This window comes from Condylostylus longicornis, unplaced genomic scaffold, assembly GCF_029603195.1.
Source record: "Condylostylus longicornis isolate FDR11 unplaced genomic scaffold, ASM2960319v2 ptg000005l, whole genome shotgun sequence".
Lineage (NCBI taxonomy): Eukaryota > Metazoa > Arthropoda > Insecta > Diptera > Dolichopodidae > Condylostylus > Condylostylus longicornis.
This window is the reverse complement of record NW_026577974.1, coordinates 6,892,456-6,919,837: the sequence shown is the minus strand read 5'-3', so window position 1 is coordinate 6,919,837 and position 27,382 is coordinate 6,892,456. Positions and strand designations below refer to the sequence as shown.

At 25.2% G+C, this 27,382-nt stretch overlaps 1 protein-coding gene across 1 annotated transcript in view; it reads right to left on the bottom strand.

Annotated features, from left to right (window-relative positions):
• LOC129615635 (uncharacterized) overlaps positions 1 to 26,123 on the bottom strand; it is a 79,761-nt gene extending 53,638 nt beyond the window's left edge. The window contains exon 1 of the mRNA XM_055530952.1: positions 25,870 to 26,123. The gene's annotated coding sequence lies outside the window, so the exon portion shown is untranslated. The remainder of the gene's footprint in view (positions 1 to 25,869) is intronic.
• Positions 26,124 to 27,382: the final 1,259 nt, after the last annotated feature.

Below are 27,382 nucleotides of genomic sequence, written 5' to 3'. Positions count from 1 at the left end.
TGCAATATTATATAGTGGTATATTAGATAGTGATTTCCAGTAACCTCATACTGCTAAAGTATTTTAAAATTACTTAAACAAGATACAATTGACCTTCAGAAGTTTTCGTAACTCGCCAAACTCTAAATTTTGTAAATCCGTTCGAAACTTTTTTATTCTTTTAAGAAACAACGGATAAAATAACGTTAGTCATAGGGGGAGAGCCTAAACAATGGGTTAAAATTTTTTTTATTTTTCGTACCTTTTTTGTTACGTTACTGTCCCTATTGTAGTGTAATTATAACTTTTGTTTGTAACGTTAGCGCGAGTTAAATAAATATTTTGGAACAAAATTCCATAAAATAATTTGACTTAAACGAAAATTCGTATTGTGTAGGAGGGCCGAAAATAAATAGACAAATACACTGTTTTTTATAAATTAACTAAGTTCAGTTGTGTGACTAATGGAATTGATTAGTAAGGCCAAACTGAAAAGTAATACTATTTTGTCATTTTACCACCACAATTTCCCTCAAATTTGGTCGATCCTTTAAGTTCAATTGCAGTTTACCCATATCTAAACCCATAGTTTTGTGTTTTGAAGAGTCAATTTGGCTTATATCTTTAATAGACTTAAAATACACCAGTTTTATTTTTTATTGAAGACATTCAACAAATTGCCATCAGTTATTTTTATTTGTTATATCACCGATCAAATTTCATTATGTGCGTGTCATTTTGATGGTCCCTTTATAATTTTATAATACACACAAAAGCGTTATATTTAAACTCAAAATACATTGTTATATACAATAAAATCAAATAAAAAATCTTGCATATCATAATAAATTCGAAAATTCCCTTTTGTCTTTTCCAGTTTTTCCAAAAAAAAAAAAGTTTTTTTGATTTTGAAGTTTATTTTGCGCATTGCAAACCCTTATATCCTTTTGAAGTTTTTTTATATAAATTTACTTGTGAATTGTTATGCGAAATATTTTGTCTTAACCATTTCAAAAGAGCTCCCACATGTAATAAATCTTAAAGTAAAAAAGATTAAAAGAATAAAAAACAAAGAAAACTCATTGTTTTATGACTTTAGTTGGTGAAGATACACAAGAAAAATTCTCTTTTATGTAGTCTGCTGGTTGCAGATTTTTTATTCGCTTTTTGTTTTCTGTTATACAATTACATATACATACTGTAGAAGAATCCAAGAATTAGAAGTTTTGCAAGAATTTGAATACGAATTGCATATATTTAAATTTTTTCTACATTTCTCTTTCTCTCTGTCTCCCTCCCGCTCTTAATGAAATATTCTTAATAAATATGGTTGTTTCAGTTAAAAATACCAAAAAAAAATTCTCATGTGTACATTTTTTCATATTTAAATTCTAAAAATTTTATTATTGTATATACAGACGCACATTCGTTATATAACCATACACGATGCAATACTTATATCGTCGATTAGGTAAACCGCTAAGTCAAAAACTTGAGTTTTGAGTAAAATGGATTGGAAACATTTGAGTAGAATTTTTGTTTTAGTGCTTTTAAAACTAACGAAATATCACGAAAATACTTATTGAATTTTGAGAACGCAAAATAGAATTAAAAATAGTTGGTTTCCAATAATTAACAGAGATTTGACGAAAAGTTTGACTTAACGCATTCTGTAAGTTAAGCGACAATATAGTGAGGGCTAACTGAATTTCTTATTATAAAAGTTATTCCTTAATACTTTCAACATAACAGCAATATGAAAAACTAAAAAAATTTTATAAAACGAAAAAACTTTTCTTTTTAAAGTTAGTGCGAGAATAGAATTACATTAAAAATCTACAACACACACACACACACTCAAAATATATTTTAAAAAACTTTTTTCTTTAGTTTCTAAATTTTTTTAAAGAAATTTTTTTTTTATATTTTCAAAATAACTTTTGTTTTTTCTTCTCTTTCTTTCTTTGTATAATTTAATAATATTCTTATAAAATTTTCAAGAGATTTTAAAAACACCCTAATTATATTCATTATTATTTTTTATACAGAATGTGTTATGTAGCAGATGCCATGGGTAGGTGTGGGTAATTTAAAGAATTAAATTATTTTTTTTTTCTCTTAAGTGTTTAGAATTAAATTCTAAATTAAACACTATACATACAATAATATGTAGTAAAGAAAAGGCTCTTGAAATTTATATGCAAATAGAAGAACAAGGAATGAAGGTATTTAAAGTAGCATATTTTATTTATTCGACAATATAACAGTAACAGTTTAATTTCCGCTTAGAAACGAATAAAAATGAAAATCAAACCAATTTGAGTTAGAAACGTGTGATGGTTCTAAATCTAATTCCCTCTTTTTCCAAAAAGAAAATATATATATGAGCTCAATTTGATTCCCGCAATTAAGTGTGTGCTTGATTTCTAATATAGTATTGGGACCTTAGTTCAAATCTCGATTTTCTTAATTTTAAAAGAACCATATACTCCGAAATTAAATTCATGTTTTTGTATTATTCACAATATGGGTAATATGAGTAAAACTAACGGTAGAATGAGTAAAATGAGTAATGAGTAAAATTTAATGAGTGAAATTAATTTTTAAAATTCTAACTTTCAATAATTAAAAGTTTTTCACGTTGAAGGTGTCAAATATTTTGAAAATCTCCTTGAATTTTCTTATTTTATTTAATTCACTTGTATATAAACAAACATTCTGTTCATGCCCCTTAAGATCATTAAGGGTGGAAAAAATTTCAATATAATTCTTGTGCAGTCTTGGAGGAAAATAAATTTAACAGACAAGTAGTTTTCTTTGTAACTTTTTACTTTTACTAAAAAATTTTTTTTTTAAATTAGTACAAGCATTCCGAAATTTTTAACACATTTTACTTTTCATTCTGCCAAAAAGAATTTCAAGGCAAAAATTTTATTTTTAAATTCATGTGTGCATATTTATAAAAATAAAATGCTTACAATATTTTCATTCTCCCTATATAGTTGCTAAAAATTAAATCCCCACAATATTGTACTTAAATGTTCCATGGACCGAATTAATATTTGCTTGAAAACATTAAGATCATTTTTTATTTTTAATTCTTTTACTATTTTTTCCTAGTTTTTTTTTTCTAGTAGTTTTAATATTGCAAACTATTTTCGTTTAAATATCCTTATTAAGAAATTCCACATGGTATGGAAAAAAAATGGTACACTAATGGATACGTCGATGAATTTTACGAAGTGGAATAAAAGCTTGTTATGCAGTAAAGAGCAAGTTCATGGCTCAAAACGAAGAAAAAACAAAAACAAAATTTTTTCTCATTTAAAACTGTTTTTCTACGCCATTATTATTAAACTAAAACAAAAAAATAAAAGTTTTTCTTCAAAAAGGTAAAAAAAAAAACAAGAAAAAAAATTGACTATTTTTTCTCTTGAACTTAAATGCATTAAAGTTGAAGGATATTTTTAAAACGTGAGAAATTCTCTTATTTAAATGGAAATTATATGGTCTGTTTATTAAGAACAAAGTAATGTACACCAGAGAGATGAGAGGACGGATATGGAGAGAGTGCTAGTAAACACAAAATTTTTTTACATCCTTGGCAAATTTATTTTTTTTGGAAATTTAGTTTATTTTCATTCGTTTTGTTAATTCTGGTCATTGCATTGCAGAAAATTTAAAAAAAAATCTGTTAATTTTCTAACAGGGCGTATTTAGTATTTAATACAGAATTAAGTTTTAAGGATAGTTTAATTTCTCTAAAATCAACATCATTACACGCTCAAATAAAAAATAAATAATTGAGAGATTGAGGTTTATTAAAGTTCTAATTAGAAAAGTTTAGAGAGACTATATGGGCAAAAACTTGCGATTCATTTTATGTTATACAAATTTTTTTTTGTTTAATTATTACATTAGAAACCGTTGATACACAAAAAGGGCTTGGCATAGATTTCCAAAATCACATTTGGAATAAAATACATGAAATATGGAAGACAGACAGTCACAAAATCGAAGGATGATGTTAGGCGGAGAAACAAGTTTTAAGACAGAAAAGATTAAAAAATTTTTATCTTCAAATCGGACTCGAACTAGTTACCTATATATACTTATACAATTCTCGATATTACACATAATTTTTAATTGCTGTATAAGTCAAAGTAGAGAACTAGGACTCGGCCCCGTACTAAAACTCGGACACAGATCCGAAAACCGAACCCGAACCTGAACCCGAACCGAACTCAAACTCAAACCCGAACAAGAACCCGAGCCTGAACCCGATCCCAAACTCGAATCACAACCCGAACTTGAACCTAAACCCAAACTCAAACCCAGCCCAAATGACATTTAAGTTAATAAATAATTCGAATAAATTCATTTCTATATGAAAAAGCTTTTTAAATAAGATTTTCGGACTACATATAGTCCAACACGCTATAATTGGAACATGTGTTCCAATTTTTTTAATTTCAATATAGAAGTTCAAGATGTATGTAATGTCGTACCTTCGATTCAAATTCAATACACACATTATATTTTTAAAGCACTTTAATTTCCTGGTGGTTTTATTCCTTTAAAAATATTACTTTGCATATCTTAGTTATTTTAATCATCTTAAACATTATTATTTGATAAAATCTCGTAAACAAAAATAAATTATATTGTAATACAAATAAGTCAAAATATAACATTTTCAAAATTAAAAAAAAAAAAATTTGATTCATAAAATAAACACATTTTCAATTATAACAAACGATGAGCTGGAGGAAGTTTGGGGGGTTCGAATATTTGCGGTAAATGGAAAATGTAAGAATATAACATTCACGTTGAAGTTATAATATAGTAAGTGTGTGGAATAACTTATTTATCTTTATAAAATCACATATTACAATATATTTTTGATCCTATTTGAACATTTCCTTACATTATTTTTAGTATGTATTCCTTAAAATTTTCTTAAGAGTAAAAACAAAAAAAAAATAAAATGAACGATAAGAGCAAACAAAACTTGTGGTAATGGTAAAAATGAAAAAAAAAAACAGGGAAGAAATCTGATAAGCAATTATTTTCCTTTTTTTTTCCTTTTTTACTTATTTTCGTCCTCATATTTTTATTTTCTTCCTTTCGAATTCCAAGAATTCATTTATGTAAGGAATAAAGTAAAAAAAACGACATCTAAATCTAAAAATTCCTTTTTTGAATCTTTAAGAGCCTTATATAATAAGTGTATATAAAAGTATAACAATAACTTCGTTATTATTGTGAGTAGTTTGTATAATGTTCCTTAATGGTTTCGAATAGTTTATATACTGTTATATACGTGATATTATTGAATTTACATGCATATACTCGTATGTATACCTACTCAAATATTAAAACGTGTAAACCTTAAACCGTATCATAACGGTATTAATATAAAACATTTGTCATGGTAATTTAAGGATACACAATATTATACTTATTATTGTTGCACATATACTCTTATATAATGTATGCATACCGAATGTAATAGTATTATAGAAAGGATAATGAAATGAACTCAATTTATATTATAAACATAACAACAAAATATAATATTAAATTTTCAAAAATTTCAACTACATACATTTATAAACGCACTAAATATTAGTATAGTTGATTGTACATGTATATATAATAAGTAAGAATAATGAAGTATATCTCATGATATTTATGAATTTTTAAAGGACTCTTTAAATATACATAAGGTGGTACACATGAGAGTATAGAAACAAGTAAAAATTATTATTTTTTTCCACTTTTTGGGAGAAAACAGGAAGTTCTATATGTAGTTAGAAGTTGGAATTCTTAAGAGATTTTTTGCAAAATATTGTTTAGAGAGTGAAGTGAATTGATTTTATTGGATTTTTTAGTTTGTTTTATGTGTTTTGGTGAGAAAATATTTATTATATACCTTAATATTGTACTCTCTATACTAATTCAAATACTTGTATAATATTATTTTTGAGATAATAAAATCGATAATATAAGTAGTGTTATACTCGTTGAGGTTTTACTTATAAAACACAAATATTATCCTTTATAATAGTTAATAAATGACATATACACAAATAAATGTTATATTATTATATAAATTTTATGCAATATCATAAATTTGTACACTATATGTAGATAAATCAGGAAATAATTAAATATTCTTAAATTCTAAAACATTTGAATATCGAGCAATTTCTGGAGATTTTAGAGTAAATTGTTAAAGAATCTATTGAATTGCAGTCGAAAAGGGATTAAATTTGAACAGTTTTAAGGTTCAATTCCAAATATGAAAATTAATGTTATAAATTGGAATTATTTTTCTTTCGGAAAATTAAAATATTTTGGAGTTTTTTCAGCTATATTTCAATTTTAATTATTATTCATTTTAATTATTATATTAATTAAATATTTAGCCCTTAGTTTCGGACATACCAAAAATACAGTGTTAAAAATCCGAAGCACAAAAAACTATTTGAATTAGGTAAGGTAACATGGCAATTATATCCGTATAGGCTTACTTGCTACAACATATTATCATATATCGGCAGAATCTGTGCATTCCCAGTGATCACAAAAAACAATCGCTCTATCACTTCTAGTTTAGCTAGAAAACGCGTTTACAGTTTTGCAAATGATTTTTTCAAATATTCCAAAAATATTTTTGCTACAACATATTATCATATATCGACTATAAGTACTGTGCAGTACTTGGTATGTGCTCTTTTCGGGAAATTTATTAAGTGAAAATAAAAGTATTAATTAGATGGGGAAAGGGTAAAAAGAATTAACATATTTTTAAAATAAAATTGCAACTCAATATTTTATGGTTAAAATTTTATTTTTATTTTTTGTTTCAGACAAGATTTTCACTCGGTTTTTGTTTTTTTTTTTGGTATAAATTTCATTTGAAGCAATGTAGCTTATCCTAAATATTATGTTTTATAATGAAATATGCTTAATTCATATAGTAATATGCATGCATGCTATATTGTATAACAAACGGGATTCGCATATAATATATTGTTAATAATATGCCAGAATATAAATAAGTAAAGAAGCTTAATGTAATGGATTTGGGGTTTTAATAATCCTCTGGGTATATACCATTACATACAAAATGATAATATTCGAAAATTAAATGGTTTTTTTTTATTAAAAATTGTGCTTACATACACACATACGATAATACGTATAATCTAAAAAATTTTCATACATGAGTACATGTGCACTCACTCACACAAAATTATGTACAAAATTTATTATTAAAGACAAAAAGAATTTTTTGTCTTTAATAATAAGAAAAATGATTTTAAGTAGAATTTATTATTAAATTACCCTACATAATATAACCTGTGGTTGACATGTCAAATAATTTGATATATAACACAAAACGTTAAATTGAACAAATATTATCATTTTGGCATTGCGAGATAGAACATAACATGTCAAACTTAGTCATTTCTTGTAAATTACACGGAAAATGTTTACGTCAATTCGTAATATAAGTTATACAATACTGAATATTCTCTTTAGTGAGACGTAGTGCTTATATCTCGCCTTATGGACATGGTATAATATCTTAGGTATATATGGTGTATATTTCACCGAAAGCATTGTAATGGCATGACAGCGATATTCATATGATTCAACCACAAATTGACATTAAATAGAACATTAGAATTCATTATGCAATACTGCGGATACTGGAAACATACTGAATGACCTTAAATTGTATTCCGTTGTTGCTCAAAAATATTTCATGCCTCTTTAGGCACTGTTCCAGTAAATAGTTTTTCATTTTGAAAATAGAAAGAATAACATAAAAATCAACACCCGTTTTAATTTACATAACATATACTAAATACTCGTTCTTCTGGTGTTCCACAAAATACGACATTTAACAGCGGATTATTCCACTAGTAACAATACCTAAATAAACCGTCCACATATATTTTTGAATTCACTAACATAGTAAAATTTCAACTGATCTCATAATGCAATATTTCTAAGTCTCAATTGAACTGTTAAAGTATCATTTATGATCTACATTAAGAGAACCCCATACCCTATTGGGAGCATCTATCCAGTGCTTGATCAAATGCATGTTATGAACAACTAATATACAAGTACTTAATAACTTAAGAAAATCGATATATTTCAATATAATATAACTCAAAGTGAAGCCGTCCCCCCTACATTTATGAATTGCCTTTTACGCAGATAATAAAATATACATGAAATTCAAAAGCAAAATTTCTCCATTTGAATATTTAATAAAAAATAAAATTTTTATTATTTCCTCAATATATTGTACAAAATATTATAATGGTCCATCATCGAAAAAGAACAAGAAATTTGATAACATTTTGATTTTCTTGTTTTTTTTATAGAGGTCCAAGTATTATACTAATAATCTGTCAATCTTATCTATAATATGTCATTAAAATTCACATTTAATGTTAAATATGTTGAGGCAATTATCTTGAACATATCATAAAATTTCTATATAAAAGAACGTACAATTACAATAATAACTCTTGATATCATTGCCTCCTCCTTTATAATACAAATACATTTACATATTATTTAAATATGTGAAATATGTGAAAGGATTTTAAACATAATAAAATAGAAAAACAACAAAAAAAAAAACAGAAAACAGAATAAAAAGGGAATATTTTATGCTATTATCCTAAATGTTTACGATATAAATTTTATTTCATGACCACAAGTATACAAGAATGAAGAACAAAAAGAAAGAGAAAGGTCAAACAAAAGCTATTATTGTCCAGTATTAATTTATTTTTTCCTAGCAAATAATTATGTCTAAATATACACATATACACATATATCTATACATAGCTGCTGATAATATGAGATAAATCGTAAGGAACAAAAAGGACATTATTTTAAAAATGATTAATTTTGATAATAAATTATTATATAACCATACAATATTTTTTGTAGAACAAAAACAACCAGGAGAGAAGTTGAGAGGGACAGGCTGAGAAAGGATTGTATTTACATAATTATTAACTATTATTTACACAATTATTTTTATATTTCTTTTGTTTTTTTTTTGTAAATATCTAAGCATAATAATTATGCTTAGATGCTCTATTTGCTCTAACAATACAGCAGATATTAAACAATAACAAGCCAAAAAATAAAAAAATAATGCCTTTTAATAATGTTGTTAATGAGAAGCTCTCAAATAAAATTTCATACAGTCTAGGAACATGACTAAAGTAAATTTCAAAAGAGAAATTTTTTAAAGAAAATTATAGAAAAAAATTAAGAAACATCCTATGCGGCACTCTATAAAAAGGAATGAGATCACTCACAATTCCAAATTTTAATATTAATGATAGTATACATTATAATTAATTATTGTTAAGAGATTCATAATTTAAAATTAAATAACAAAATAATGAAAATCACTGCCACATACTCATATAATAAAATTTTCCTATTTGGAAGAGACTATTATTATGACTAGGTAGAGAACGAAGCCAACTCAAAACATGGGCAAACCTCCACAATAGTAGAGCTTGGCAAACCAAGTTAAGACCACTAAAGGAAACAAACGGAGATATCTTGAACAGATGGCATCTCAGGCCGAGCAACACGTCAATCAGAATAAATATATGTGTGACTTACATCAAATAATGGCCGTAATTACCACGCAAAAATCAAATATAACATGCTCTGTCAGAGTTCGAAATGGAAAGAAGATCCGCACGTCCAAGAAATTTTGCCGTAGATCAAAAAGTAAAAAGTAGAACGAAGGGAAGACGTAAATCGAGAGGAAGGCCTAGGCTGCCAAGAGGAGCAATGGAAAAAGAAACCAGCGTAGGTTGGTTTGTTAATTCTACTGTTTTGTTACGCAAATGTACTCTCCGGCGAAAACCGGTGGTCATTGTATATTCAACTACAGATCACCTATCAAAGCCACTTCTTTCTTATTATAGGAAGTTCCAATCCGGTTGCATCCTTATCTATCAGCCGAAGTCTAGCATAAACTGCCGCCATATTGGCTTTCTCTACCCGAAACAATCGAAGGAGTGCTTTTGTTTTATTTCGAGCATATTTACCCCACATAGCCGACATATCGTCTAAATGCGATTAATTACGGAAATATAAAATTCTAAGAAAAGTTGTCAAAAACTGGCACTTTTACAGTTTTATGTAGGACTACATAGCACAAAGACAGAGTGAGGGACAAATGACTCTCTCTTTCTTTCGCAGGAGAAACCTTATCATATTTCTTTTTCTCTCGAACTTTTGCACACAAGCATACTAATGGTTGTATTGAACAGACGAATGAATAGAATTAATCTGAAAAAGCACACTTTCCTCAAAAGTTTTCAAAAAATTTTTCAAAATAATTGCAAAATACATTAAAAAGGCATTTCAAAGCCTTTCAAGATAGAAGTTAAAACAATCTCAACTTTTTATTTCCGATTCTATACTAAAATTTACAATTGCTTTTGAATGTTTTCAATTGGTTTTTCATATTGCAATTCAAAACCACAAATCCTCATTTCTTTATGTAATTTCGCTATCGTCGAAGTTACTACAACCCTTATTGCGTGCGTACAAGCAAAAATATATTACTCAAAATTATGTATGTATATGTACACATGTACATATTTTGTATATGTATAAGGTATCGAGGAAAATTATAAGTTATTCAAGAAGCAAAGTAATTCAGTCAAGTGAAAATTTATTAAAAATCAATTTTATTAACGAGTATAACAATTTTTTTTTGTTTTCCTCCTCCTTTATAACATTTTAAGTACGTATATAAATTTATAAATTTTATCATGATATCGTTTCAAAATATTCAAGTGGAAAATATTATATATTATACGTACACACATGCATACATATATACGTGTACTCGAATTTCATGAAATATTCAACAAACTTAAAGTAAACGTCAAAACATTTCAGTTTTAACGTCAAAACAAATTTATATGGCATTTCTTTGTTTTTTAACATCATTCAATTTTATTGTTACTGACAAGTTAAAAAAAAAATTATAATAAATTCTTAGAATTTTTCTCTCTGTTTTAATAAAAATGTTGTTACACAACAAGAGTAATAAAGTAAAGAAGGAAAGAAATTGGAAGAAGAAAATTTAAAAGAGATTGGAGATGCTTAATAATGAATGTGTTTTGACTTTCTGTAATAAATAAAAAAAAAAAATAAAAAAAAAATATAAATAAAAAATTAATATTAACAACTCGTTGATATTTCGAATACATAATTAAAATATTCATTGGAATTTTTTTTTTCTTCAGATTAAAAACAAAAAAACAAGAGCGTAAAGGATCATTGAATGTCCTTGAAAAGAAATTTCTCTAAAGTGATGATATAAAATTTTTTTTCTTCTTGTTTATTTTATCAATATGATCTGAATAGGAAACAAGACTACTGCCGCCTAGATAAACATAAAAAAATTTTTTTTTTATGCCGACTGGAAGTTAAACAAAATTTTTATACTATAGTAGAACAAGAATAGTAAAACATAAAATAAAACAATAAAAAATTATTCTGAACATAATTTAGCACAGTTATAGCAGGTTATTGCCTATATTTTATAACATATAAGAAAAATTACAATTTAAAATAATAAAGTTAATTTTAGGAATTTAGTCATAAATGGACAAGACTGTAATTATTAAAATATTTGGTTGTATACATCGCCAAATCTACCATATATGTAAAGTAAGCATTTCCAATAAGTGCTGGAACACTTAGACAAGAACACTAAATGAATCAAAGTTCTATTATGAACTTTTCAAAATTCCACGTTTTGGAAGCCGCTTAAGAACGAGTCAAAACTAACCCTGGTTGTATTGAATAACAATTTCCATTAAATTGTTTGTGTTACCAAGGATATTCACTTCCTAAAGAATAGGAAAAATGTAGCTTATATTTATTATGATATTAGAATCTAATAGAAGAAAGTTCTAGAAATGAAACACAACAATTCGGGATTAGATTACTGTACTCCATGTGATAATGTGTCAGCGAAGCCTTGACTATTTTGATTTTCATATTCCAGCCTGTACACGCACTCGTGGTGAGCATTTTAATGTGATTTTTAGATATAATTAAAACCCCGCTGAAAATAATTTAATTTTTTTTTAAATAAATATTGCATATACATAGGAGTAATTGAGATAGCATAAGCATAGGCGTCAATAAAATTATTTCACGTCATTATCATACTTTCTGTTACTAAAAATGTGGTTCAACATTTGAAATTTCATATTACAGATGCAACTTTTTAGTTACTATACAAGTATTTTAATTGCAGTGATAAGCTCTTCAACAAACTTTTAATAAATACATAACAACTTTCGAATCCGAATTTTTAAAGTTTTTACTTACATGAGTTTTAAATATTTTTCGTTTTTCTTTTTGCAATCATTGATTTTTTTTTTCTCATTTTTTTTATTTCTGTTTAAGAAAACACAAAAAGAAACAAAAATAATTAAGATGGTGGTGATTTTTTTCACACTTTAAATAAAAATTCCATCATATAATTAAAAAAAAAAGAAACTTTTTCAAAACAAGCATTAAAGTATGAGAAAAATTATAAAAAACAATTTCGGATCAAGGCAATGGTTTTTCAAAACAGCACTTATCCTTTGATTTTTGTTAAATAACAAACGTCTGCTTAAATTATTTTATTTTGGTATGTACCAAAATTCTATTAAAAACAAATTATTGCATACTTTTTGGAGAAATAACAAAAATTAAATCGAAAGTTGACATTATACTCGACTTCAGCGGTAAACTACTGAACTAAAATAGCTAATCATATATTTTTGCCGAAAACACATTTACCGGTAGTCATTTAAGAAGGGAGGGGACGGATGGTAAAATATTTTCTTTTAGAAAAATAGGTTCCTCGTCAAAAGATCAGAATCTCGCAAATTAAGGGTGTACGGGCCAACAAAGTAAAACTAAAAAGCAGTTTTTTTTTTAACTTTGTTGGAAAAACGGTAAAAATAAAAAACATGAAAAAAAGTTTACAACTGAATAGGGAAATTTTTTTTTTTTTACTTTTTTTTTCAACTAAAGAATTTCCTTATTTTTCTTCCGCAGTAAAGTATAAATAAATAAAAAAAAATGAAAACAAAAATGTTAAAAATGTTTTCCTGTTTCATTTTTTTCACCAATTTGCCTTTAATTCCATCTTCCACACATACACGTATACAAATATAAAGAGAAAAAATAAAAATTTTCTTCTATATCTTCGTACTAGGATACGTAATTGACCCACTTACATTTTACAAAATATTCAAACTTGCATTCAAAATATTGTGTACGTGTATGTTTACATTTTATGTTAAAAAACATGCATAACTATAGGCGTTTTAATAAAAAAACAGCAAGAAAAACATAAAAAGAGAACTAGAGAACTATAAATCCATAAAAATTTTTAACACATGTTAAAAAATTTAAATGAAAACATTCTTTAAATTTTGTAGTAACTTTTTATAAAAGAAAACAAGAAAAAAAACGGTTTTCATCAGCTAGCAGTGAAAAAAAAATCGCAAAAGATAACTTTTTTTTTGTATATTTAAAGGGTACTTGTATTATTTACTCTTATATTTTATGATATTTTTCTAAAATACATGCATTATGTAAAAATTGTATAAGAGTACGAAAAAAATTTTTGATTTATAGTTGAGATCAGCATTCTAAGAACTGTATTAAAAACGAAAATAATAAAAAATAACTCTAACTTAAAGAATTGCGAAAAATAGTTGAGTAAGCGACTGCGAAAACCGATCATTTGCAAAATATGAAGAATCATATAGCATGACGGATTTGACCCCCTAATGGGTTCCAAAATGCATGTAGTAACAGAATGTTGAGCGCACAAGTTTTTTAAAAGGTCTTACAGATCGCAGCTCTGCCAAAATGAGTAGGTAGTTGAGTCGAGTAGAAAGTGCTCCACGTCCTCCCACAAAATTATCATTTTACCTTCATTTTCTAGACCCAGCCTGCCAAGGTGAGCCAAAACCTGTAATGCCCTATCAAGATATCGGATTCTTGCTTGGTTGCTTCCCAACCCTATGATTTTCCTAAAGCGCTTCATGGTCTGTAGAAGACCCAGAAAACTTCTCCAGCATTCTGAACGCCGAGTATCAATTTCCTTCCTTATTCTACACGAACCGTATGCGGTCAGTAAAGTATCTTAATCGCACTTAATAGCTTATTCACGTTAAATGTTCAAAATAATAGACTCACTGTATTAGTTGCGCGATTCTATAAAGCGTCTGAAAGCCAAAATTGAACTAATCATAAACGAATTTTCTAATAGTAACAATGAATAAATATATTTAGAAGGTGTAATTGTAGAAATATTTTGTAACTCTTTTTCTATTTGATATCACATGAAAAAAAAATATTTGAATATTTAAAAGCTTTTCAAATAAAATTGCAAAATAAAATCCATTGAAAGGGACCTATAGTATCACAAACACATCCTTATTTTATAGAGAATTCTTTGCAGGAAAATATTTCCATTTAGCTTTTTTCCCTCTATATTCTAACAATATGCTATATGAAAAACAGTGGAAATCAAATTAAAAACACTGGTAAGGGTGGGGCCTTTAATGTGACTAAAATTTGAATTGAATAATTTATGCAACAGAAATATGAAAAAAAAATAAATTAAGAAATACGGAAAATATTTTTTTTTTTCGTTTTAGTCTTTGCAAAATGAAAAAATTTTTGAAAAAAATTGAAGGAAGTGTTTTAGTAGATTCTTTTTATTTTGCGTAACGAAACCCTTCTGAAATTTTACATAATGTTATTAAATTTCCCCAAAAACATGTTTTTTTCTAAATTTAAATACTAATAAAGTATTTAAGACCGTTCTAATAGTCTAATAATTTTTTACTATTATTAAATTCTAGTAAGTATTTTTGTTCCAAGTACTCAGACTGGTGTTCCCAATATAGGCAGTAGTTTGCAAAAATTGTAATGAACATCGAAACAGGATACAGTCTGTTTGAAATTCAGTATACATTGAAACTGAAATTTTTGAAGTAGGACCTTACATTTTGTAATGGTTACAGACATACGTTAAAGCTCATCTCATCCTAGATAAGATGCTCTGCAATATCAGTTGTTCAGAGAAATTTCGTATCGATGAATAAATCCTTTAGTTATTTCTTATAATAAGTGTAGTTTGTGCTACTAGAATGGATTGGCTGCAGCTTCGATAACCTTATTAATTATCGATGTATTAAATTTTTTAAAAAAATCATTGAAGGTAAGTATGCCCGGACTATAAAAATAAAACTATAAGGTGCCAATAGTTCGAGTCACAGCACCGTCACTCAGGAAATAGAAAACACATGAGGTCAGAAAAAAACTCCTCTTCCTAAAAATAGTCTTCCTTTCGCCGTTAGACATTAGACTGTTGCTCACAAAAGATAGGAAGTATGCAATATAATTTTCGTGGGTTTGTTCCAAGAAAAGAAATGGAATGCAAAGAAGTTAGATTAGATAAAAAAGCTTTAAAATTTTAATGCAATTTGCTTTTATATTGCATATCTATAATTTTATGGCTTGATGACCCCCAGGTAAAACAGAACGTGATCATTTCGGATCCAAAATGCTTTAAGTTGTTGTACAAGTACACCCGGACAATAGGTTCTCATTAATTGCACATTTATTACAGAGTTAAATACAATTAAAATGCTCCTGATGTTCACGTAATCTAATTTACTCAGAATTTACGCCAGTGAACTATTTAACAACATTCAAATAAAAGGAACTCTTCAGTCGGCGATTAAGAAAAAATATTTTAAATGAAACTAATAATTTAAATATTTTCTAATTGTTCTAAATCACTTTGAATTCTAATTTTAATTTCTGGCTTTGTTAGTTGAATGCAATAGAATTCCCTTTTATAAAACTTTAATATAAAATTATATTTACTTTCATATAATTACAACCTTAAACATTAAACTATAAACATTTTTATCACTAGATTTACTCATTATTTCCCTCTCATTTATATTTTTACTCAGATCATACACGTGTACAGTACAGGTGTGTATGAATATAAAACATAAAAAAAAAAACCAGAAGCTTTTTTCTTTTTATATTTTTCCAGGCCATTCAAGAAAATATCCCTGTAAATTACATAATCCTGAAAATGTAAACGTGTAAAATTAAATAAGGTTTTCTTGTTGTTTTTTTTATACATCAAACTGGTAGCAACTGTTTACATTTTACATTAATGTTTTATACACTTTATAAAAGAATATTGTGCTAAAAAGGACATGTAATAAAAAAAAGAGGAGAAAAACAAAATTAAATTCTGAGATTATGTGAATAAAAAAATTTCAAGGATTTAAGCTAGACTACTGTTCATTATGCTTTATGATTTTATTAAAGGATAAACGTTTGCTTAAAAGAATTTAAAAACAAAAAAAACTCAAAATATGAAAAGGCTATAAATGCCAGGATCCACTATTCAGGTGGACTAAGTTTAATTTTTTCTTTAAAAATTCATTTAGTTTTTATGATGTGCGACATCAGTAATGGTAATTTGCAGGGTGTATGGTGAATTCAGTTTTCCATTTTGTAACTGATTTTTGAAAATTCGGACTTGAAATCAATTGATATTTGAAATTCAATTAATTCACTTAGCTTTTCCCTAGGAATCAGCTTGAAGCAGTTAGTTCTAACTCCATTATATTTAATTATAATCATACACTTATAGGCTTCATATTCTAATCACGATTACATTGTTCGCTATAACTGTTTGGATGCAGGAGATATAGTTAATGCAGACACCGTAAAGTAGACTTGATCACCTATATGGAATTCTTGTTGTATATATTATATACAACAGATTTAAGTGTAGAAACTGAATAAAAATCAACGCAATTACGCAAAATTTAAAAAAAAAAGCCAAAAAAAAAAAACAAACAGAGCAATAATTAAAATATCACACTATTTACATACAAACAAGTAAATAAACAAGTGAAAAATATTGCAAAATAATTCATTTTTAGTGATTTAATTAAGTTTTTTGAAATGTTATGCTCTTAATTGTTTTAGTATTTAAGAATTTCTTGTAATTAAAAGAGAGCTTTTTAAACGAACAAGAAAAATACACAAGTGATGGTCAAACTCAATGAGATAAAGCGTTTTTCATAAAATTTTTAAGAGGCTTAAGAAACACATAAACAAGACAGGCATAGGAATTGACAGTCTTGCAGGTACCGTGGGGAAGAGCAAAGTGGAGAAGACACCTTCTCAGTTTGGGCGGACTCTTGCTAGTGGGTATGGGATATTTCCATGAAATATCCCATATCATTCGTGGGGGACCGCAATAATCTGCAATCTACAAGAACCAGTTTCGTATTTTTCAAAGCCTCTTAACTAAAAGCTTATACTAACGTCCTTATATTTAAGATCTTAGAGGTGTTTAAGGGGCATTTTGATAACTCTGTACAATCGCTTACTGAAATTCAATTCTAAATTTGTTTTTTTTTTTCGGAAACTGTTTCTGGATTTTTGTAAACAATTTTCAAAGTTTCATGGTGATCGGATTGATAATGTAATAGAGCATAGAGGGCACATGGTAGACAGGCACATATACGACAGTATTATTTGATTATACGTTAACAAACGAAATGGTAAATTTTTAATACCCTCCTAAAATAAACAATTCAAAAATCTAAATTATAAAAATTGATTTTCCATGTCATTGGCATTATTCCATTTTTAATTTCCAATTTATTTTAATAAATCTTTTTGCGACTTGCATACAAATTTATTTTCTGTGTGCATTTTAATGAACACTTAACGTCTATATTTGTAAATGTGTGTGTGTTAAATATGAAAATTTTAATTTATTAATGATTCTAATTTTCTTTTTCTCCTTGAATAAAAATCATTTTTCATTTGTCTTTTATTTTATTTTTTATTGATCACCGGCTGTCCTTCCGTCTCGTTACTTTTTTTTATTTCTATTTTCTTTGCACACACAAGTATTTTTAGATCAAGGTAATTAAAAATGAAATTGTTTGCGTTCTTGTTATATTTCACTTAATATTTATTTTTCAAATATAAAAAATTTTTTTTTGGAATATTATTTAAATTTTATAATAAGAAAAGGATTAAAGAGATTTTTGAACCAAGGTTGCACTTCTCAAATGAATTTTAATTATTCTCAAAATTTGAAAACCGCTAAAAACACTGAGAATTTAAGGAAGGCTTTAATAAATTTTTGGAAATTTTCGGGAATTTTCGCATTTTTCGGTATTAATATAGGAATTAGTAAAACAAAAACTATATACATATAAATTAATTGCTCACTTAACAAAAAAATAAAAAATTTTTATAGTTTATTTTTTAAGTGTTAAATGAAATTATCCTTATATCTCCTCCTCAACATATTTTCTTCTCTTCAACAATTTTATCTACAATTATTATATCTTTTTTTATTAATTCGTATACGAGTATAATTAATGTAATAATAATAAAGAGAATGAAAAAATATGGTAATTTATTAGTGAAATTAAATATTAACAGTAATTATAATATACAAAATTTTGAAGTTAAAGTAAATAATATTATATGGTGTCCTTCCGTTACAAAATATTCATTAAAATATGAGTTTATAGATTTTTGGAATGAGTACTCAAAAAATTACTCACGAATATTCAAAAATTACTTACTCATTTGTATTTAGAAGAAAAACTTGAGAGAGCGAACAGCAATTTGAATATTCGGTTATATTATTAAAATATATTAAAACAAATTTGAGAGAGACGGAATCGTGTTATACGGTTTGACTGTCAAAGAGATTAAGCAATTCTTCCTAAAGGCATTGAATTATTAAAAGCTTTTACTTTTTGTTGATAGGTGGCCGGTTATTTTGCGAACAATAACTTTGAGAATAACGTAAAAAAAAAGTATATAGCACAGCTGACTTCTATTATTCTAATCTTATTTTACTTTTAACAATAGTATACATTTAAATTGTGTGGGTGGGGCTTCACAGAAATACTCTTTGTCGAGCTACAACCTGTTACCAAATTTTTTATTTTATTTTACAAAGAAAAAGTACCAAATTTTTCCTATATATAAATAAATGCTTATAGCTTCTTGAATTTAATCTTAAATTATTCTGGGTTATCTTAAATTTTTCACAAAAAATTAATTTAAATTTCGTTAAAATTTGCGTTACATCTTGCACACAAACCATACTTCTACTTAGTGTTCAAAATTCATTTTAAAAGATACATGGAGATGATTCACTACTATACAGTCTCTAAGTAAGCCCATACACACACTAGCTATATAGAAATCAAGAAGGAACAATTTTGTAACATAATAAAATTTTATTTGAATTTAATTATAACTTTATGAAGAGTCGCTTATACAGTTACAAATACATGTATGTATGTAAGTATTGTTAAAAAAAAAACAATTAGTTTAACAAATTGTAAAATATCCTTTTTATACGAATGAATTCAAAATATGGAAACTTTAACTTGAAAATAAATATATGAAAATTATTTTTCATTTTCGAAAAATTAAAATTAAATTTCAGTTTGGGATCATGACAAAATAATTTTTTTTTTTTTGTTTCTCATATTTATTTCTTATTTCCATTAGAGTAAATAAACATAAAATAAAAAAACAGAGAAAAAAAGGATATTTTGTTGTTGAAAAATAAAACTTTGCAACCTTGATTCGAAAAAAAAAACAAAAAAAACAGCAATTTTTTTTACCAACATGGTAAACTTTTATTACAGGAAATTAATTTTTATTGTTTTTTTTTTCTCATGTTCAAAGAAGTTATGGTTGCCAAAAATTTTGTTATTTTTTTTTTATAATGCATAAAATAATGGTTAAATTAAAAAAAAATGTATTTTTTTTTTTTGGGTACAAAAAGTTAATAACCTTGTATTATAGAAGTTATAAAAAACAATGGAAGATATTTTTCAATTTTTAATTCGTTATCATATATAACATACATATATAACATATATATCATATATATATATAAATGAATTTAATTTAAATATATAACAGGCACAAATTAAATAGTTTTGCATAACGAATTAAAACATAAATTCGAATTTAAGCGAAAATAATTAGTTGAAAACAGAGTTTATATGTGAATATGTGTTATACGAATTCAAAAAACTGTTATATTATCTTGATATATTAAAGATATTAAGATAAAAGACATACAGAACCCTATATATCCCAAAAAAATAATGAGTTAAAAGGAAATATTTCAAAAGGCATGTTTTGTATAATTAAAGTTTTGTGAAAATTTCTAAAATCTGATAACCCTATTTTAGACAAATTTTCAGTCGTAATGGAAATTTAGCTAAAGTAACCAAATTTTTATTGTGCGAAAATTGAGTCAAATTAGAGTTTTAGACAAAATTCCAGGTGCAAATGTTGCAAGCTTATCAGTTCAAATCAGAGACTTCACAAAGCCTAACAGAATAAAGTAATCAGGACGTGAACATGTGTAACGGAGTTGGATGAGATATCGAAAATCGAGATCGGAGATAGATTTCTGAAAATAAATTTTGCAGCCTGTAATCATACACTCAATGACTGTCTTTTGATCTCAGCGTGATAGCAAAACATCACATTTGTGCTAATAGGAGTACGGTGAACCTGCTGTACAGGCCACTTCAACAAACAACCAATCAAGACGTCGTAATAAAATTTCACAGCCTAGAAGAAGTGATGACAGTTTCCTTTCTAAAATATTCAACAAATCATAAAACATGCAACCTTGCATGAATACGTCAACGACTGTTCAGTGACATCAATTCTTTTATTTTAAATTGATATTTTCTTATATATACATATAAGAAAATATCAATTTAAAATTTTAAATCAACACCTTTCTTAATAATGAATAAATCAAATATTTTTTTTTTGTGTATGCTTGCAATTTCCTTGCAAATTCAACAAAAAAAAATAACAAACCCCAAAATGAAAATAAAACAAAAAAGAGTATGGTGATTTTACCCATTCAAAAAGGATTTGAATAAAGTAAATGAATGAATAAATGAATGAATAAATGAATGAAAAGTTTAAATAAAGAAAAAAAAACAAAAACTGAAAAAAAAATAATCTCTTTTTGTTTATATAAGTAAATATTACTGACTTCAATCACGCCAATTAACTTTTAATGGTAAACAAATTGTATACAAATTACCTGAATGGGGGTATTTTTAAAGTAAATTATTTAAACATTAAAAATCCTTTAAAAACCAGCAACACTACACAGTAAATACATAACAAGTGCAGGGTAGTATATAAGATAAATAGATTTGTTTGTATATATAAAAGTGAATGAACTGAATATAAGGCGGTAAGTATATAAGGTGGCTTTTATTAGATATTATGGCAACTTTTAATTACATTCAACATATTATTTTATACATACAATAAAAATATTAAAAGAAGATTATATTTCTGACATAAACGCTTTAAATTTTATTACAATTATTATAAATAAAACAAGTTTATAATTGTTTTTTTTTTCTGAGTGTACGCCATTATATGAATAATTAAAATATAATTAAATTATAAAATTACTCATGCATTAAGAAAAAATTAAATCAAATATAAAAATTTCCACAAGAGATAATATTAATTATATAATTTTGATTTTCAGGCCGGTCATTACGCCCAAATGTATGCAATTATTATTTTAATTTTACTATTATAATATTTTATGAAATTTGTAATAATATGAAATTTTTCTCTTAAAAGAGAATACAAAGCACATTTTGTCATTTGGAAGGGCCGTATTAATTAGTAGATGAAGAAGTTGAATGCACCTAAATAATTCATAATATAATTTCGAATACGAATTTATGAATATGAACTGTTATTGTAGGTGATTATATTGTAATAGATGGAATTCAGCATTGATAAACTGCTAATATCGTGAATTATCTTTTCCAAAATATGTGCTACTTTATAAATCATTGGTTTAATTCTGAAAACACACCTAAATTAATGTACACCTAATGAATAATAATTCAAAAAATTTTACCTATAAAATCAACCTATTCATTTAAATCCTCTTTAAATTTAATATGATAAAAAAAAATTTTTAATTAAAAAAAGCACTCTAATCCACTAGTACTAAAATTGTTATGAATAGTAAAACAGGAAAGTGCATTTACCGTAAAAATTTTTCAGCTCAAAAATATTATTTATAGATTTTTTTTATGAAAAATTAAAAAAAAAAATAGGAAATATCTCAAATTCTATTCTACAATATCTAAATCAAATTAAAAATAAAAAAAAATTATGAAAATATTTTTAAACGGCATTAAATTTTTTCATAAAAAAATAAACAAACTGGCATTTTACCACATATTTAAAAAAAAAAAACAATTATTATAAAATAAACATCAGTGTGTGTCAAGGCTTGATTTTTTTTTTTTGTTTTAAATTTTCTTTTTTTTTTGTTCACCCATATGCTACAGTCCCCACATAAATCATATTGTCAATTAATTTTAAAAATATTTAAAGCAAAAAAAATTTTGCTTTTAGTTTGAAAAATTTGATATTTATGAAAATATTTTGGAGAAAAAAATTTATATTGTATATAAAATATAGAAAAATTGTGCATATTGCATATATATAGGCGCCTGTATAACAAAAGTATAGCATTATATTGTTGAAAACAAAGTGTTGCGTTGAAATTATTTATTATATAAATTAAATTATATATTCAGTTGAAAATTAAAAGATACTTTGTGGCTACGGTCTCTGGTGAGGTAAAAAACTAATTGGAACTTTAATTAATTAAGATTACTTTAACAACTTATTAGAAATGATTTCTTAAAAAACAATATTGTATTGTATTTTTAAAGAATATTTTCGGCTTACTAACGAGGATAAGTTCAAAAATGGAATTTGTTGAAATGAAATTTTCAACAAATTTCCCACAATCAGAATAAAATCGGCAATAATCACCCATCAATCTTTAATTAGCTTCAAATAACCTTAACAAATCGGTACGTTAGCTCACTTTTTTAACACATTTAATTTATGGCTTTTAATTGGCTGTTCCTCTCAATTTTTACTACACTATTTTAATATGAATATATTTAATTTATTTAAGTATCATTGGATACAAATGCAAAAGAGAATCCATTCTATTTTTAAAATTCCTGTTTTTCAACACTAAATTGCTGGTTATTCACTTATTTTATCGCGGGATTCTGGTGTATTTCTTTTACATTGTTTCCTCCTTCATGCTCATATAGTTGTCTCGTTTTATCCGCTTATTCTGATATACTTTGCCGCCTCCTTCGTACTCACATACCCCTAACACTGTCTCTATATATATTTTTAACCAATTCAAAAGAAAATTATTTTCTATATTTTTTGACCTAGATTATTTTACAATTAGAATATTTTCGTCACAATTAAAAAATACAAAAAAAAAAATAGAAATAATAATAAAAATAACAATAAGAATAAAAAGAACAAAAGAATTTTTCAACTCTTAAAATTCTATTTTAGAATAATTTAAGTATGAAGAAATACAAAAAAAATTCATATTCTCTCATCTATTTTTATTCTCTTACATTTTCTTATTTTTATTCTTTTATTCTTGTTATCATTTTCCTTTTTTCTATTTTTTTTCCTTCTCTATATCAATTTTTCTTTCAAGGATATGAACACTTAACCGTAAACAACCTTGAAATAATTTTCAAATGACCGACTTATTTTTGCTTTTTTTTTTTCTTATTGCAGTTGTTGTTGTTATTTTTCTTCCAATTTTTTTTTCTGATTTATTTTTGTTTTCGGTTTTTACTCTTATTTTATCCCACTTAAAAAACTGAGCATATCACTATAACAGAGTTACAAAATAATCAAAAATGCAACAACTTAAATACCTATAATTCTCTCTCATATATGCACATTTGTATATATATATATATATTTATATATAGGAAATTGTATGATAGTTGGTGTGTGTATGTATTGCGTTTACGATAGCACTTGGTATATATATGCTTAAAGTGATTTACTCTAAATGACACACTTAACCCAATACAACAACTTTTTTTTGTTTTTCTTCTTTTTCTTTTTCTTTTTTTTGTACATTCTTTTTAAAGTGGATGATTTTTTTTTCAATTTCTATTCTTGCATTCTACTCATTTTTTTCCTTCTTGTTTTCATAATATTTTTTTTATAAATTATTTTATTTTTAACATTATAACAAGAAAAAAAAATGAGCGAAAAGCAAAAAACCAAAAGAAACAAAAAATCATTTACGGAAACACTCAGTTTTATTCTGTTGTTCTTTTTATTATGGTTGTTGTTATTATTTTATTTTAAAAGTCATTGTAGGATACTGAGATATCCTAGTAGGTATGTGTACTTTATATTAAAAAAAAAAATTCTATGAATTTTCCATTACGACAAAATAAATTGCAAAAAACGGGAAAAAAAATATTTTATTTTATATTTTTACGATGAAGGAAGTCTATCGGAAAATGGTCAACTCCATAATAGGGAAATAATTTAAATTCTAATTTAGGAAATTTAATAAACTATATATATATTTTTTATAAATTTTTAGTAAAAAATTTAAGGGCAGTTATAATAAAGGTATTCCCATTCGGATATATAAAAAAATTTACCCAGGACAGAATAAAAATTTTAAATAAAAGTGGAAGAGCCCAGATTTTTCGGCAATACTTTTAAAAAATCTACTTAACCGTCCCATAGAATTACACTTTATAAATTTTCAAATAAATATTAAAATAAATCCGATATTTATATCAACCGATACCAACTAATTAAACCTAATTTCCCGCAAGAGTATGTAACAAATAAAAATTAAGTTCGAAACTCTTAATATTCAAAAAAAATTTTTATACAATACTAAATATTAAAATTATTTTGATCAATTTATTTAATATTTAACTGTATATTTTTTATATAAATCAAATAGATGACATATAAAAAGACAATGAACGGATGAATGTACCCATTTAATATAGTGGTATACACAAATAGACATACGTATTACGAGTACTCGTATATATATTTTGTTTACGAGAAGGATGAAAGATTGGTATATGGAAGTGACAAACAATTGTTGTATTCCGGTTATCATTACTGACAATAAAAAAATGGTTCCATTTTGATTTCTTCTTTCTATTTTATGGATTTTGTTATAAGTATAAAATAAATATTGAAAATAATACATAAATATTGAAATTAAAACATGACGTAATTATTTGTGGCAATAGAATGTATATGTGAGCTATTTGATTTGATTTATTCAATTACACGTACATAAATCTAATATTTATATATACGTATAAAAAAAAATTGCAACATCTTTCACGTCTAAATGCTCAGAGACATTAAAATTTTGAAAACAGATAAATCCATTACTCACATATTTTATTAATTGTCAACTATTGAGTTAAATTAATAACCTCACAAAAAATATGTATATAAACTGAAAGTATTAATTATTTTATTCAAAAAATTTGATTGAAGTACTTGAACAATATAACAATTTTTCATTTCTGTATAACAAAATGTATAGTGTTCCAATTAGGAATTACTCCAAACTATTCTACTCTAGTTTTCATAGAGTTAAGAGAACAAAGAAACTTTACTCTTGCAATTAATGTCAGAATAGAATTCAATGTTACAAAATTTTCATAAAACAGTAAACCAATTGAAGGTTAATCTTCATTCTTATAACCTCAAAAATATAAACGTACTTATACTCAAATACTACAAAAAAAACAACAAAAACAAATAAGTATAATATAAAAAAACAGTACTTACATATTATTCTTTCCACAAAATTCCCAACTTAACCTTGAATGGTTTATAATATGCTTAATATATTTTTTAAATAATTATATTAATTAATTTATTATATTCTCACAATACGCACATATACGTTTAAATATTGTTATACCAATATTTTAATTATAATAAATGAATTTATTTAAATAATTTTTTTTTTATTTAATTTTTTTAAGAAGATATTAGAGCATTTTTTTTTTTTTGCTTTTTAATATATAAACACCCAATTATATTATAATAATATTAATAGAAAACACTATCTATATACGTATATATATATATATAATAATTATATCACGAGTATAACACTAAACCACAATATTATGGTATTTATATTTTTTTTATAAATTATTTTAATTCACTTTAATTTAAATTTTTTTTACATACATATATAATATGGCATAAATATTTGATTTTCATTTAATGATTAAAATAAAGAGAAAACCAAAAAAATAAAAGAAATATAAAAATATATTAAAAAAAATAAAATATTAAAAAAAATTAAATATTATATTTAAAAACAAAAAAAAAAACAATTTCTACAAAGCACACAATATTTTTAATTTAAATTCTCAAGGAATTAACTTTTTATTCTTAATATATTCAAATTATTTTAATTATACAATTAGTATGCCACTTTTATTTATATATTATATTATTTTATAGCAATATTGTTATAAAATGAAATATTCTACAATATAATTAGGTAATTATACAAAAATGGACACACAGAAAATTTTAAGTAAATATGTGTATTTTTACAATAGTAATAAAATAATTCACTTTCATACAGTTAAAACAGTTATATAAAACTGTTATACAAAACTGTTATACAAACTGTTATACGCAATGTATATTATAGTTGCAGATTTTTTTAACAATTATATGATGATTTTATTTTCAAATATTTAATAAAAATGAGTTTAATTAGTATTAGACTAATATATTAAAGTAACATCAATTACTTACATAATTATTAAAGAATTATATTTTTAAAAATATTGTTGTATTTAATATATGTATTGTTATAAATATTATGCACAATTATTAGAGGTATAATACAGATGTTAAATTTTACAGAGTAACTGTTATACAAACCGATTTAAAAATACACTGCATATCACTAAATTCACTAAATGTATTTGTCAAGTTTAAATTTCAAATATTTTTGTTTTTTTTTGCTTTAGTTTTATACCGTGTCGCCCATTTTATATACTTATATATATTTATAATATTTACGCATTATTTTTTATTTTAGCAATAATATTAAAAATATCCTTTTACTTTGTTTCTTTAGGAAATAAAAAAAAAATATATAGGACTCTTTAATTTTTATGTATGTATTAAAGTTCTGAATAATGATTTTATATTATATAACTGTATGTATGTATGTGCACAGAGTTTAAATATAACTTTTTATTTAAATGCTGCCCTTGCAGTCCAATGGCTTCATTTATTACCTATAAAGAGGAAAAAAAAAACTAATTTA